General features: G+C 42.0%; 1 protein-coding gene and 1 non-coding gene across 2 annotated transcripts in view; both read left to right on the top strand.

Moving 5' to 3' along the window:
* The window catches only part of LOC145413362 (protein amalgam-like), a 203,592-nt gene that overhangs the window by 131,390 nt on the left and 59,702 nt on the right, over positions 1–12,500 (top strand). The window lies entirely within an intron of this gene.
* Positions 3,336–3,454, top strand: LOC145413557 (5S ribosomal RNA). The gene has a single exon (XR_013899742.1). It is a non-coding gene; the product is annotated as a 5S ribosomal RNA (ribosomal RNA).

Below are 12,500 nucleotides of genomic sequence, written 5' to 3' on the forward strand. Positions count from 1 at the left end.
TGTGTGTGTGTGTGTGTGAACGGCAAAACACATTTCATATTATTTTTGAAGATTCACGACAACACCAATATTGCATTCAAAAAGTGAAAAAAAGTTCAAACATAAGTTATCAATCAAATAAAACGAATGGAGTATTTTTAGCTAAGATATCAGACTCATAAATCGAACACTTCAAAAATAAAGCTGTTCTCCTTACAAAGAACACAAAAAGAATAACAAAAGAAAAAAAGAACTGTATTTAATAGCCAGTCTGTCCGGGATGCCTTCATAGCGGCTAAAAACTCTGGTCATGTGGAATGCAAATTTATCTTCGAGGGGGAATGAGGGGTGGAAGACTGGGGATGATGTGGAAAGATGGGGTGAAGTGTGTGAAGGGAAGTGACTTGGCGGGAGGGAGTGCCAGAGGTGTCTAAATGGACAGGTTGATAGATAGATTCAGAGGCAGACTGATATGTGTGTATGTATGTATGTATTTATGCATGTATGTATGTATGTATGTATGTATCTATCGACGTCTGTCTATCTCTATCTATCTATCTATCGATCTGTCTATCTGTCTATCTATATAGGGATTGATGTTGACTGATTGATAGCTATTGATATAGACTGAAAGGTAGAAAACGGACAGACAGGAGAATAGATGAACAGAATGGTAGAGAGAGAGAGAGAGAGAGAGAGAGAGAGAGAGAGCGAGCAATTATCGCATTCGTCATGGTCTCCCAACAGTATGCTAGACTACCGATAAGACAAAACTTTACACCATATCTCATAACTTTATGCATTTAAAACTTTGCCTCATTTATCACTTTTAATTGTAACCTGGTACTGGAGAAGGACGCCTTCACGTGGTGGCACTGATGTAAATGGCTGCCCGGCTATACAACCGTCCCTCAAGTCCTTCCATATTCCTCAAAAGGACGTTGGAGTGTAGGGAAAGGACAACTTCAGCCTGCGTTCTACTGGGCTCACGTTCAGATGGTTTGAAGTTACAACTCTTCTTCCTCCTCCTCTTTTTTCCCCTCCTTTCTCTCCTCCTCCTCTTCCTCTTCCTTTTGCTACTACCACGAAGGCTACTACTACTGCTACTACTACCGCTACTACTACTTACAATATACTCCTCCCACACAATAACTAACACAAAATTACTTTAACAAGATGTGGTGAATATTGCCGTAAGATGATATATATTCTTGGTATATTCTCGCTATGTTTGGACGATTGTATTGAGGTTTGGAGATTGTTTTTCGAATTGGAGGAGTTGGATATGTAATTCTTTAATGACTTCAAAATCATGCAGTCTTCCTAACCTGAATGAATAGTTAGGTAGCACCAGGATAAAAATTACATTCTGGTCATGAAGAATTTAAACACCTATTCCTAAAAAGTTGAGGATTTTAGTTATGATCCATGGCTGTATGTGAGAAAGTTCAGAGCTTCCAACACCACCATATCTCTCCTGAAGCATGGTAGGGCATCTGTCTCACAATTATTCATTTGCTTGTGGTTCCTCTCCCATCCGGGTGGCATGTATACATGACAACCTGGGGACATTTGGGTGACATGTATACATGATCTAGTGTTTTGTAGTATTATTGTTATTGTATTATTATTATGATTATTGCATCATAATATAAGAGCATATTATACTATGATTTTATATTATAGGTTTAGCTGAGAATTATGGTTTAAATAATGCTGATTTTAAAGAAAAACACCTGCTGGTGGTTTGGGTGGTGAAAACAACCCCCGGACATGATGGGTTAGTAGCTTTCCCAAACACTAAAACACACGCTAAGCGTTGATGCTCTTGTTCTCTAAAACCTTCCTTCCCTAATTTCAGATTATGACTGGGAGAATACTGTACATATAGAGTTTGCCTGAAGTATAATCAGTCCCCAAATCAGCTTCGTCGTACTCAACACATATGCACAGAATTTTAGATTAATCACCTCTTATCAGCCTTCCTTTCACCCCTCTTTCTAAAAGTTTCATAGTAATATATTTTCACATACAGTGTTCAGCACCAAAGAAGAAAGTGGTCTGATAAATATATGAGCACTTACAATCTAGAGCCCAAAATATTAAAAAAAACAAAAAAAATGTCAGTTCCTCAATAGAAAAAAAAATCATGTTTAGGAAAGGGTACTTTATGTGTGTATTGAATTTAGCATATTTTCAAGTTATATACCTCGTTGTTGAAAGAATGTCAGGAAAAAGACATCACTGCAATGAAAGGTATAAAATCAAGACCCGCGCCATCCCCCTCTCCCTGCAAAAAAATGCATTAAAATCTCCAAAGCCCCCCAGAAATGCATAAAATTCCCCAACACCCTTCACCCCCCCCCAAAAAAAAAAAAAAAAAAATCAGGTCCAGAAAGTGTGTAAAATGCGCCTGTTGAATTTGGTGGGTAGGCGGTGTTGGGTGTCTGGCCACTAAGTAACATCAGCGGGCAGCCGTAACATGAACCATACGCACTGCCAGCACCTATCATACAAGAAATTACACACACACACACACACACACACACACACACACACACACACACACACACACACACACACACACACAAGCATCTTCACCATCGTTACCTTATGCCAAATACATGTCCTCCCACACAATTTTTTTTCTATCATGCTTACGTTTCTCTCTCTCTCTACACACACACACACACACACACACACACACACACACACACACAAAGTCAATGGATTCCAGGGGTTAATCTCAAAGGACGAGGTGTCAGGGAGCCTCCATAGCCCAAGGGAATACGCCTCTCTAGGTGCGAGATCCTGTTCTACTTTCCCAACAAGTAATACTGTGAGTTATCAGAGGGAAGGGCGTGGCTGTGGACGCGGCCGGAAGGTATTGTCGGGAATAGTATTAGATATCATTGTCACTCGTATTCTTGTTGACATTGGAGACTTCGTAACACGCCTTCCTAAGCGATTTATTCTGCAAATTAAACCCTAACATTCTCTTTGTACCCTTATTCGCCCTTTGTAATATCGACATAGTTTGCATCAGTGGCATTAAAAGGATATTAAGGCGTGATGTGCAGCATAAGTCGCTGAAGAGTTGGTATTGCGATGTCCAAGCCGACGAGAATATGCCTTAGTGTAAGAACTGGCCGGAGGGGGTGAGAAGGTAGGGCGGGGGGAGGGAGGGGAGGAAGTTAATCAAGTACATTTGAGTTATATACTCGGTTACTAGCGCGGCCCTGAGCTATATTAACATATTATATTATCAGCAGCATTTTGGTTTTCATCATCATGATCATTATCATTTCAGTAACCTTCATCATCATCATCATTTCAGTAACCATTACCATCATTGCAGTAACGGCCATACCACGTTGAGTACACCGCTTCCCGTCCGATCAGCGAAGTTAAGCAACGTTGGGTCTGGTTAGTACTTGGATGGGTGACCGCCTGGGAACACCAGATGCTGTTGGCATAACGTTCTCCCTACGTGTCAAGTGGGGTTGGTGGAGGATTAGTGCCCCTTCCCGTAAAACAATTAACTCTAAGCCCTTGACCACCCCTTTTGGGATACATGGCGTCTGGCAATGAATGAATGAAATGAAATTACCATCATTCCAGGAAATCACCACTACCACCACCACCCCCACCATCACCACCGCTGCTACCATCGTCATCATCATCATCATCATCTTCAGTATAACAGTCGTCATGTTTATCATGGCAGCCTCCTCTCTCCACCACCGGGATGAAGATGCTGTATGATGGCCCATGATAGGCGAGGTAATACTCTGTGATAATAAGCAGTATAGGAGTAGGTCGGTCGGTAAACTGTACGCAAACTATTAATTCTAGATATTTGATGGTAGGAGCAAACAAACAGGAGAACGGTGGGATGGCGAGGAGTAGGCTGGAAGTACTGGGTTGATAGTGGTGGATGGTGGGGCAGGGCGAGGGGAGTATGTCATGCGAAGGCGATTAAATGGACTGACATTGATGGGGGAAAGGTTTATGTTGCGGGTCTAAAATTCGACGTTGGGTGTCAGAGAAAGGATGAGGTGGATGGAGAGGAGTGGGCTGAACGAGCTGGTTGAAGAGGGACAAAGAGGAAACAAACTTCGTCCTAGAGTCTGACTGGCTGAAAAATCGGACTCTGGTTCTCCTAGTTGCAATCTGAGCCACGCACTTCCCGCTGTTAGCATGGGTGTGGCGAAAGTTTAACCCCTTCAGTCCGGTGGCTTATTCTTGTTGTATTCTTGCTATCTCCTGAATTTCATCCGGTTTAAGAGGTTTGATATATATCCATTTTTAGCTTTTCACGCGGAGATAAAGATAGCAAAATAAAGCTAAATAAAGTGGTCTAGAGATTACAGGACAAACAATTATATACGCTAACTGGTTGAAAGGGTAAAGCCAACGATCTCTCTCACAAAGACGGAGTACAAAGCAACAGGGAAACAAGCACGCACACCACTCCCATGTACCCTGCGTCCTACATCGCCAACTGGCTATAAATTGGGCGTAAGATATTCGTAAGCAGCTTAGCGGGTACTGGCAGCGATTTGTAGCGGCACGCGAGCTTGTTGACGCACGAACACAAACAAGATCATGTTTATTTGGCCCGGCAGGCTGGTTAGGCAGGCAAACTAGATTACTCGCATTGTTAGCAGCCAGCACCGGAGCCCACCCACACTCTCACAGCTTGGAGGCTTCGAGGTTGATTCTGGGACGATTGTTGGACGAAGTTTGTCTGTCCTTCGTGTGTGTGTGTGTTTTTTTTTCTGGATAGTAATTGGGGACCTGGATGTAAATTGGATTGTTGCCTGTCGTATTCTAGGGGAAAATGATTGATTACCTTCCTCCATGACGCTTGTACAGTCCAAAGGCAGTAACCCTTATCTTTCTTCCCATTTGTTGAGAGTGGCTGGTTAGGTAGGCAAACTAGATTATTCGCAGTGTTAGCAGCTGAATCCACTCACCCACCCACTCACCGCAGTCAGGCGCGTTACTTAGGACTGTATTCATGGCAGCATAGCAGGCTTCGTTGCTCCTTTTCCTCAGCGATTTATTTTACATGGTATATCAAAAAAACCTCTAGTACGTTATATGTATAGCGTTAATATTAGCTTAATTTTGATTACTGAACTACAAGAAGATGCAAAGGATTCATATGCAGAATAAATCGATAAAGTAGAGGTGTTACGAAATCTCCAAAGCCACGTACAATACCACCCTTAGATTCTAGCGTCCTTTTTGTACAGTTGCAGACATTAATACGTATACACTTCAAGTCCATAACTAACGATAATGAGCAATGACTTCAGAAACCCAGTGACGTGATCTTCAGAATCCAACAAGCTTTTCAGAATATTGTGTAATAAGTACATAATTGTTAGGCTAGAAAGTGATGCAATACGCCACCTATAATTAAACAGTAAGCTTAAATGACCCTCTCTCTAAGGTTTGGCGAATACCGTCCTGAGACAAGCCTCATACTACCTCTGACTAAACCTGGCGGCAGTTTTTCTCCTTTTGCTTCTTACTTCTCTTAGGTTGATGTCTGAACTGGCTTTGTACTCTTTCTGTAGCACTTTATCGTGTTTAGCATCACGTTGCAATTTCTTGTTACAGCTCAGCATTGAAGGTGAGAGAAGGCATTTCTTAGGTCAAGTTAAAGTGGACAGAATTTAGTTTTTAATAGTCTTGGAACAAAATTGTGAGGATATCCCGCCCCCGCATTGTACCATTAGCATTTATTGGGCGGCGTGGCGCAGTGAGCAGATAATTAGACCAAAAAGGAAAATCCCTCCCACAGTGTTTGAACGCTTCGTTAACGGCGCCCAGGAGGGGAGGGGGGGTGCCGAGAGTAGGGGGGATTAGAGGGTAGGGGGTTGGGGTAAGACTGCAAATTACTGCTAGTGTTTGGAGCTGGGGGGAGAGGGAAGTGAAGAGGGCAGGGAGGAGGTGAGTGGGTAAAGGGGGAGTAGGTGGGTGGAAAGTGGAAGGGAAATTTGTCGGAGAGGGACGGTGATAGGGAAGAAGTAGAGGGGAAGCTTGGGGGAAGTGGAAGGGAACGTGTGAGAAGTAAAGGGAAATGTGGAGGAAATGGAATAAATGATGAGGGGAAGTGGAGGGGAAAGTGGGGAGGGGAAGTGGAAGGTAGGGGAAAGTGGAGAAGGTTGAGGAAGGAGAATTCGGAAGGGTAGAAGGCGGACGTGATGGGAATATAGTATTACTCCTTATCTTCACCTTATATCTGTCCTACCCTCATAATTCCTTCCTTATTATCACTACATTCTGTTTCATCGACTTTGCCTTATATCTGTGCTACCTTCTTTCACCCTGTCAGAGTCTTATCGTTCGCTGTCAGGGCTTGTATCTGTCCTACCCTCCTCTATTTTTATTATCTTCTATTTCACCGTCTGTGTCTTGTATCTGTTCTGTCTTCCCCTAATACCATTTTCTCCTGCTTCAATGTCCTTTATAACACTACCTTTTCTTTAATTGCCTGCTCCTTTTATCAATCCCACCTTCCTCTCTATTATTATATTTTGTTTCAAGTCTCCTAGGTCTGTCCTCCTTTCCCAGATCACTGCATTATATCACTATCTCCTGTTTGACGGTCTGTATATTGTATCTGTACTGTCCTCTGCCTTCATGACGACGAGTTTCAACTAAATTCAATAAAAGAGAGAGAGAGAAAAAAAATCTGGCGGCAGCACGAGCAAAACACGAAAGCTGTCATAGTTAAGATTGCATCGAGCCTTTCAGTACGGCGGGTCTCACCTTGTCTCAATAAAACAGTTAAACAGTAGCAGAAATAAAAAAATATATATAACTTACAATTGTAATTAACTGCTAGGTGAGGCGGGGATGAGGGAGAAGGATGTGATGCGGAAGTGGGTGATATAGGTGGAAGGTGGTGTGAGTGGAAGGGAGCCATATGGGTGAAAGGGAGAGGAAAGAAGGATGGTGGAGAGGAGTACCAGGAGGAAGAATGGCGTGGAGGGAGGGAGTCATATCTGGGAGGTAGTGGTAGGGGGAGGGGTGAAAAGGGAGAGAAATAAGAGGTGGCAGGGGGAGATGAAAACGGAGGTATGAAAGGCGAGAGAGGGAGGAGATCAAGGAAGAAAAAGGGGTGATAGGGGGAGAGGGCGCTAGGTGGGAGGGGGTGTTGGGGGTGAGGGGATGATGGAGAAACGGGGCATTAGGGGAGAGGGGGGAAGGGGAGTTAGAGGAGGTATGATGAGGGTGCCACAAGAGTGATACCAGGGATGGGGCGGGGGGAGAGCACGATGCGGCAGAGGAGAAGCTTAATATTAAATTTTTGGAAGCAGCGCTGGTCCAGATTTGGGTGGGCATCCAGGCTTGGTGTTGCTGCTTGGGGGAGAGGGAGGGAGAGGGGAGAGTAGAGGAAGAGAGAAAAGGAAAAGGGAGGAGGGAGAAGAGGAGGAAAGGAGGGAAGTATGGGAAGGGAAAATATGGGAGGAGAGATGGAGGAGGGAAGGGAGGGATAGATGGGAAACAGGGAAAGGGGGGAGGAGGGAAAGGAGAAGGGGAGGGAACTGGGTTAGAGAAAGGGCAAAGGGAAAGTTGGGTAAAGAGAAGGGGGGGGGAAGGGGGCTAGAGAAAGGGGATAGGGAAAAGGGAAGTAGGGAGAGGGGATGGATGAAAGGAGGGTGAAGGAAGGGAAATAATAATAATAATAATAATAATAATAATAATAATAATAATAATAATAAAAAAATAATAATAATAATAATAATAATAGCAACAGCAATGATGATGGTGATGATAATGATGACTATGATTTTTATTACTACTACTACTACTACTACTGCTACTACTACTACTACTACTACCATCATCATAATCATCATCTCATAATCATCTTTCATTTCTGGAAGAGAGAAAAAGAAATGAGAGTATTTTTGCAACTGGACTTTATCACATAATTTATACTCATTTTTCCCACTTTCATTACGTTTTTAGGATGAGAATGCGACGTGAGAGAGAGGGAGAGGCTGTTATAAGAGAAGAGCCTTTTTCCCTTTTAATTCTTTCGCAGCAACATTACATGATAAGAGAGGAAAGGAAGAGAGGGGGAGGTGGGAGGAAGGGGGAGGCGGAGGGGAGGGGAAGACGAGGGGAAGCTAAGCGAAGGGTAGGAAGGGAATAGGGGGTAGGCGGGAAGGGAAGAGGGGAGAGGAAGAAAGGAAAAGGGAGAGGAAGGAAGGGAAGAGAGAGGGGAAGGAAGAGAGAGGAGTGAAAAGGGGATGAAGGGGAGAGGGAGGGAAGGAGGACAATGGGGTACGAGAGGAGGGGAAGGAAGCGGAGGGGAAGGTGAAGGAAGAGAAGGGAGAGGAAGAGATTAATGTGTTACTGAAATATAATAATTAATAATATTCTGGTAATATAATACTGATGTTATTAACAATGACATTATTGATGGTGGTGACGATGATACTACTACTACAACTACTACTACTCATCATCATCATCTTCATCATCATCATCATCATCATCATCATCATCATCACAATTCAGACAATCCACGAAAATGTGTCTATAAATAAACGCTGCTTTTAAAACAATCCTCTTGATATAACAAAGAAGGTATTAAAATGGTATTGTTACTATTATAATGTTTTTCTCTCTGCAGGTAATTCACGGGGAGCCACCAAGGAGAGAGAATTCAGCTGGTATTTGTGTACTCATGTAGCCTATAGTTCGTCCACTTTAACTTGGCGGAGCTTCTCGTCCATTGGCATAATTTTTCTCGTAGTTTAAAGGCAGAGAAGGGCAGTGCTATGATTTTGCTTCATATCCATAGCACTTCTTTGTTAGCAGCACATTATTCTGGTAGTAAATTATTGCTACAGCTCATCATTAAGGAGTATAATCATGGTACAATGGAATGGACAAATTTTAAGCATTTCATTGATATTAACATTTCAAATCTAGGTTAACATTCGTACCATTACTGTTATCTGTCCCTCCCGTCACTGTGATAAACCCTACTGAGTAACTGGACAGATTTAAACTTAATATTTATTTAGTTTCTGGTAGTACTAACAACAATAAACTGCTTTAAAATGGGATTATTGAGGAATGTGCATGGAGTGTAGAGAGTGGATCGGTTGGGAAAGAATATAATTAGAGACAGCTGTGGAGTAAGGAAGTTTGTATGGTAAGAGAGTTGAAAAAAAAAAATCATGTTATCGATTTAGTGAATATTTTGTGATCGCTATTGTTTTTAAATTTATTATAATATTTCACTGCACTGCCTTAAACAACTGTATTCAGATATAATAAAAATTAGTGTTTATTCTGATATTACAAAAAAAAAAAAAAATGAAAAAGATAGTAATTTTCTCTTGCAACAGTTAACCCTTTGACTTTGAATTACCTACTTTGCATTTTATTTTGGCTAACATCACACAGTTTTCTGGGGTATCAGAGGTGTTAATGAGGATACCGATTTACATTTAGGAGACTGATGAATTTTGCATTTTGTTCCAGCTTACGGCGGACCATTTCACTCACTTCACTTAAATTCATCGCACTCAGAAAGATAAAATTCCTATGTATTAATACCACGCTTCATAACTTATTCATTATTTTAAAAGTCTTTCGTTTACTTGCATTTTACATTTATTTTTATTTGCTTTAATTAAAATCTCTGTGTACTCGAATGTTTTCTATTAAGCTACCCTTGTCTTAATTAAAATCAGTATGCAACAGAGCGTCTATTTAGGATTTTTACGTTACACCCGCTACCGCCAGTTAATGCTTTTTACCTTTCGTTTAATTTTACTACGCTTTCTTCTCATTCTGATGTTCTTTTATCAGTTTCCTTGGAGGGGGAGAAAATGGAGAGAAGACGGAAGGAGAGGGAGGAAGTAGTGAAGAACGGAGAGGGAAGAGACGGAGGAAATGGGGAAGGGGAAGGTAAAGAGTGGGAAAGAAGATGGAAAGGAGAGGGAAGGAAAAGAATGAGAGGGGAGGAGAGGGGCAGAAGAGGGAAAGAAAAGGGAAAGGAGGGTAATGAAATGGGAAGAGGAGAGAGAAAAGAGGGAAAGAAGAGGGAAGGAGAGGGGCAGAAGAGAAAATGGAAAGGGAAAAGAGTGGAAGTAAATGGGAAGAAGTGGGAGATGAGAGGGAAAGAAGATGGAAGGAGAGGGAAGACGTAACTAAGAAGTATAAACAACAGACTTATCTTTCATAACAAGATTATCTGTTGGAGTAAACCAAATTACGCTAAAGATCTAACCAATGTCTATGAGAAAAGGATTAAAAATGAGTAGAGGGAATGAGTGGGGATGAGAGTGGAGGAGAGGTGAAGAGAGTGAAAGTCAAGAGAAAAGAGGGAAGGAAAGGGTATGAGGAGGATGGAGAGAGAAGGAAAGAAATAGTAGAAAAAGCGAGAATTTTTGCAGGAAGAAAGTGCTTTGGTAGTGGACTGCTAAGACCTGTTCGAGCGTTGTTATGTTTATTATTAATGTCTTCTTCACAACGATGAAGTATTTTTCGCTTTATTCTTGTTGCTGACTGCTTCATTTAACTCTTGGGAGACTTTTACAGTGAAGGGGATTAACGTTGATATTTCTAGCTTCTTCACCGCCATGCCTCCCCAGAGTGGAATAAAACCGTCTGGATGTTGAAGAATAAAGTACAAAAATTCTTCCTCTGGGAGAAGAACTTAAAGTTTTCGGGAAACAAAGTATTAGCACGCGTCCAATCCACATGCATGCTAGTGCGATAGGAAATTCTGCATCTCTGTAATTCAAAGGAGTTCTTGCCCGCACTTGCTTGCATCTTGTCAGGTCACTTTCTATGATGCAAAACTTTCGCCCACACTCGACAGCGCCTGCAAGTGTTTGGTGTGGATACAGCCCTACTCTCATTCGATATGTGACGTTTGCACAGTTTTATCGTGGCACACTCTCAACTGAATATACGGTCTGCATCAAAAGACCTCTCGCCTTTCCTGTTTTTCTTTCCTTGGACTATGAAAATCAATGTGGGGAATCTGCAGCATCTAACATTGAAGGCATTGATCTGTGGCCGAAGTCATCTTCAAAGAGGATAGAAAAAAGAAAGCGAGTGATAGGACTTTCGATGCCGACTGTACAGTGATTTTAGAGAATATAACTTGACCTTCGCTTTGTTAAAATTGGTGTTTATTAACCGGCCACTTTGATCCCAATTAGAATTCGGATCAGACCTTTAAGACACTGCCATTTAGCATCTACCACCGCCGCTTAACCCTTTCAGACCGGGGACAATTCTGTAGTTTATTGTTGTTGCTACCAGACGATTTTATTCAGGTTAGGACATCCCCCCCATAGTGAAGGAGGTAATGAAGTCTCTATATTACCCATCCAGTTCGGAAAAAAAGTAGCCTATTTCCTAAACTGAATATAATATCTGGAGATACTCTGAGGAAAAAAAAAATACTGAATTTGTTAGAGGTTAGAGTACGCTTCTTGCTTTTGTATCTCCGTGACCATTCAAGCAACTAGCGACTGTATACGTAAGTGTCCCCACAGCACGGCACCTCATCACCTCTGAATACACTCACTTGTTACTTAAACAGTCATGGGGAGGAGGACGGAGGTATATTCAGAAAAAAATGTTCGCCAGCTACAATACTGTGTCCTTTTCACACTTATGGCATGTCCATCACTTTCCTCCATGACACATCACGTCAGAGAGAATGGTATATGGACAGAGAAAGAGAGAGAGATAAACCAAACCTTTCTCAGGGTCAGAAAATTAATTACCAGAGGACAGGAAACGCAGAAGTGGTGGAATATTAGATGCAATTATGTCCACCTTGTCTGGAGGTCACTGTTATACCAGGGTTCAATTTTGGGTCGAGGTTGCCAGTCTATAAAAGCCAATTCTAACTAAATGAAGGCCAGGAGTCATCCCTTGTATATTCAACTGACATATGCCATTGATAGTGCAGCGGTAACGAAAAAAAAAAAAGCCTCTTGTCACACTGAGGTTAGAATCAGATATAGTTTGATTTCAACCTATGTGTGACGAGGCCCCAAGTCTTCTGTGGTAAGAGTGTGACCGAAAATGCCTTCCTACCCTACAGACAGTATACAAACTACAGAACATTTCCCACTCTCACGAACACCAAATCCACAGTTAATAATACTGGAGTTGGCTTACACGTCCACATAGTAATCTTTCAATGAGCGGTAGGTACAGTTGGGGACAAGAGTTCGCCTAATATTTAATCTATTCTGCTTCTCACTTTCCTTCTCTGGCTAATATTCCTGAGCTGATAGAGGCTTGGAATGTTTCTCTGTCCCTACATAATTCTCTTTCTTATCCTGTGTCAAGGAGAACAGTGACGGACATGCCCTAAGTATGAAGTAGACCGTGGAATAATAGGAGAATATTATGTGCCCGACTGTTCAGTAATTATGATCCGGCCACTGTGCACGCTCCATATAAATGATAAATGTGAAAAATGAATTGCTGTCTGTGTGTGGGTAGAATTA

This window comes from Coenobita brevimanus, chromosome 96, assembly GCF_032717465.1.
Source record: "Coenobita brevimanus isolate Jiangsu-jjx chromosome 96, ASM3271746v2, whole genome shotgun sequence".
Lineage (NCBI taxonomy): Eukaryota > Metazoa > Arthropoda > Malacostraca > Decapoda > Coenobitidae > Coenobita > Coenobita brevimanus.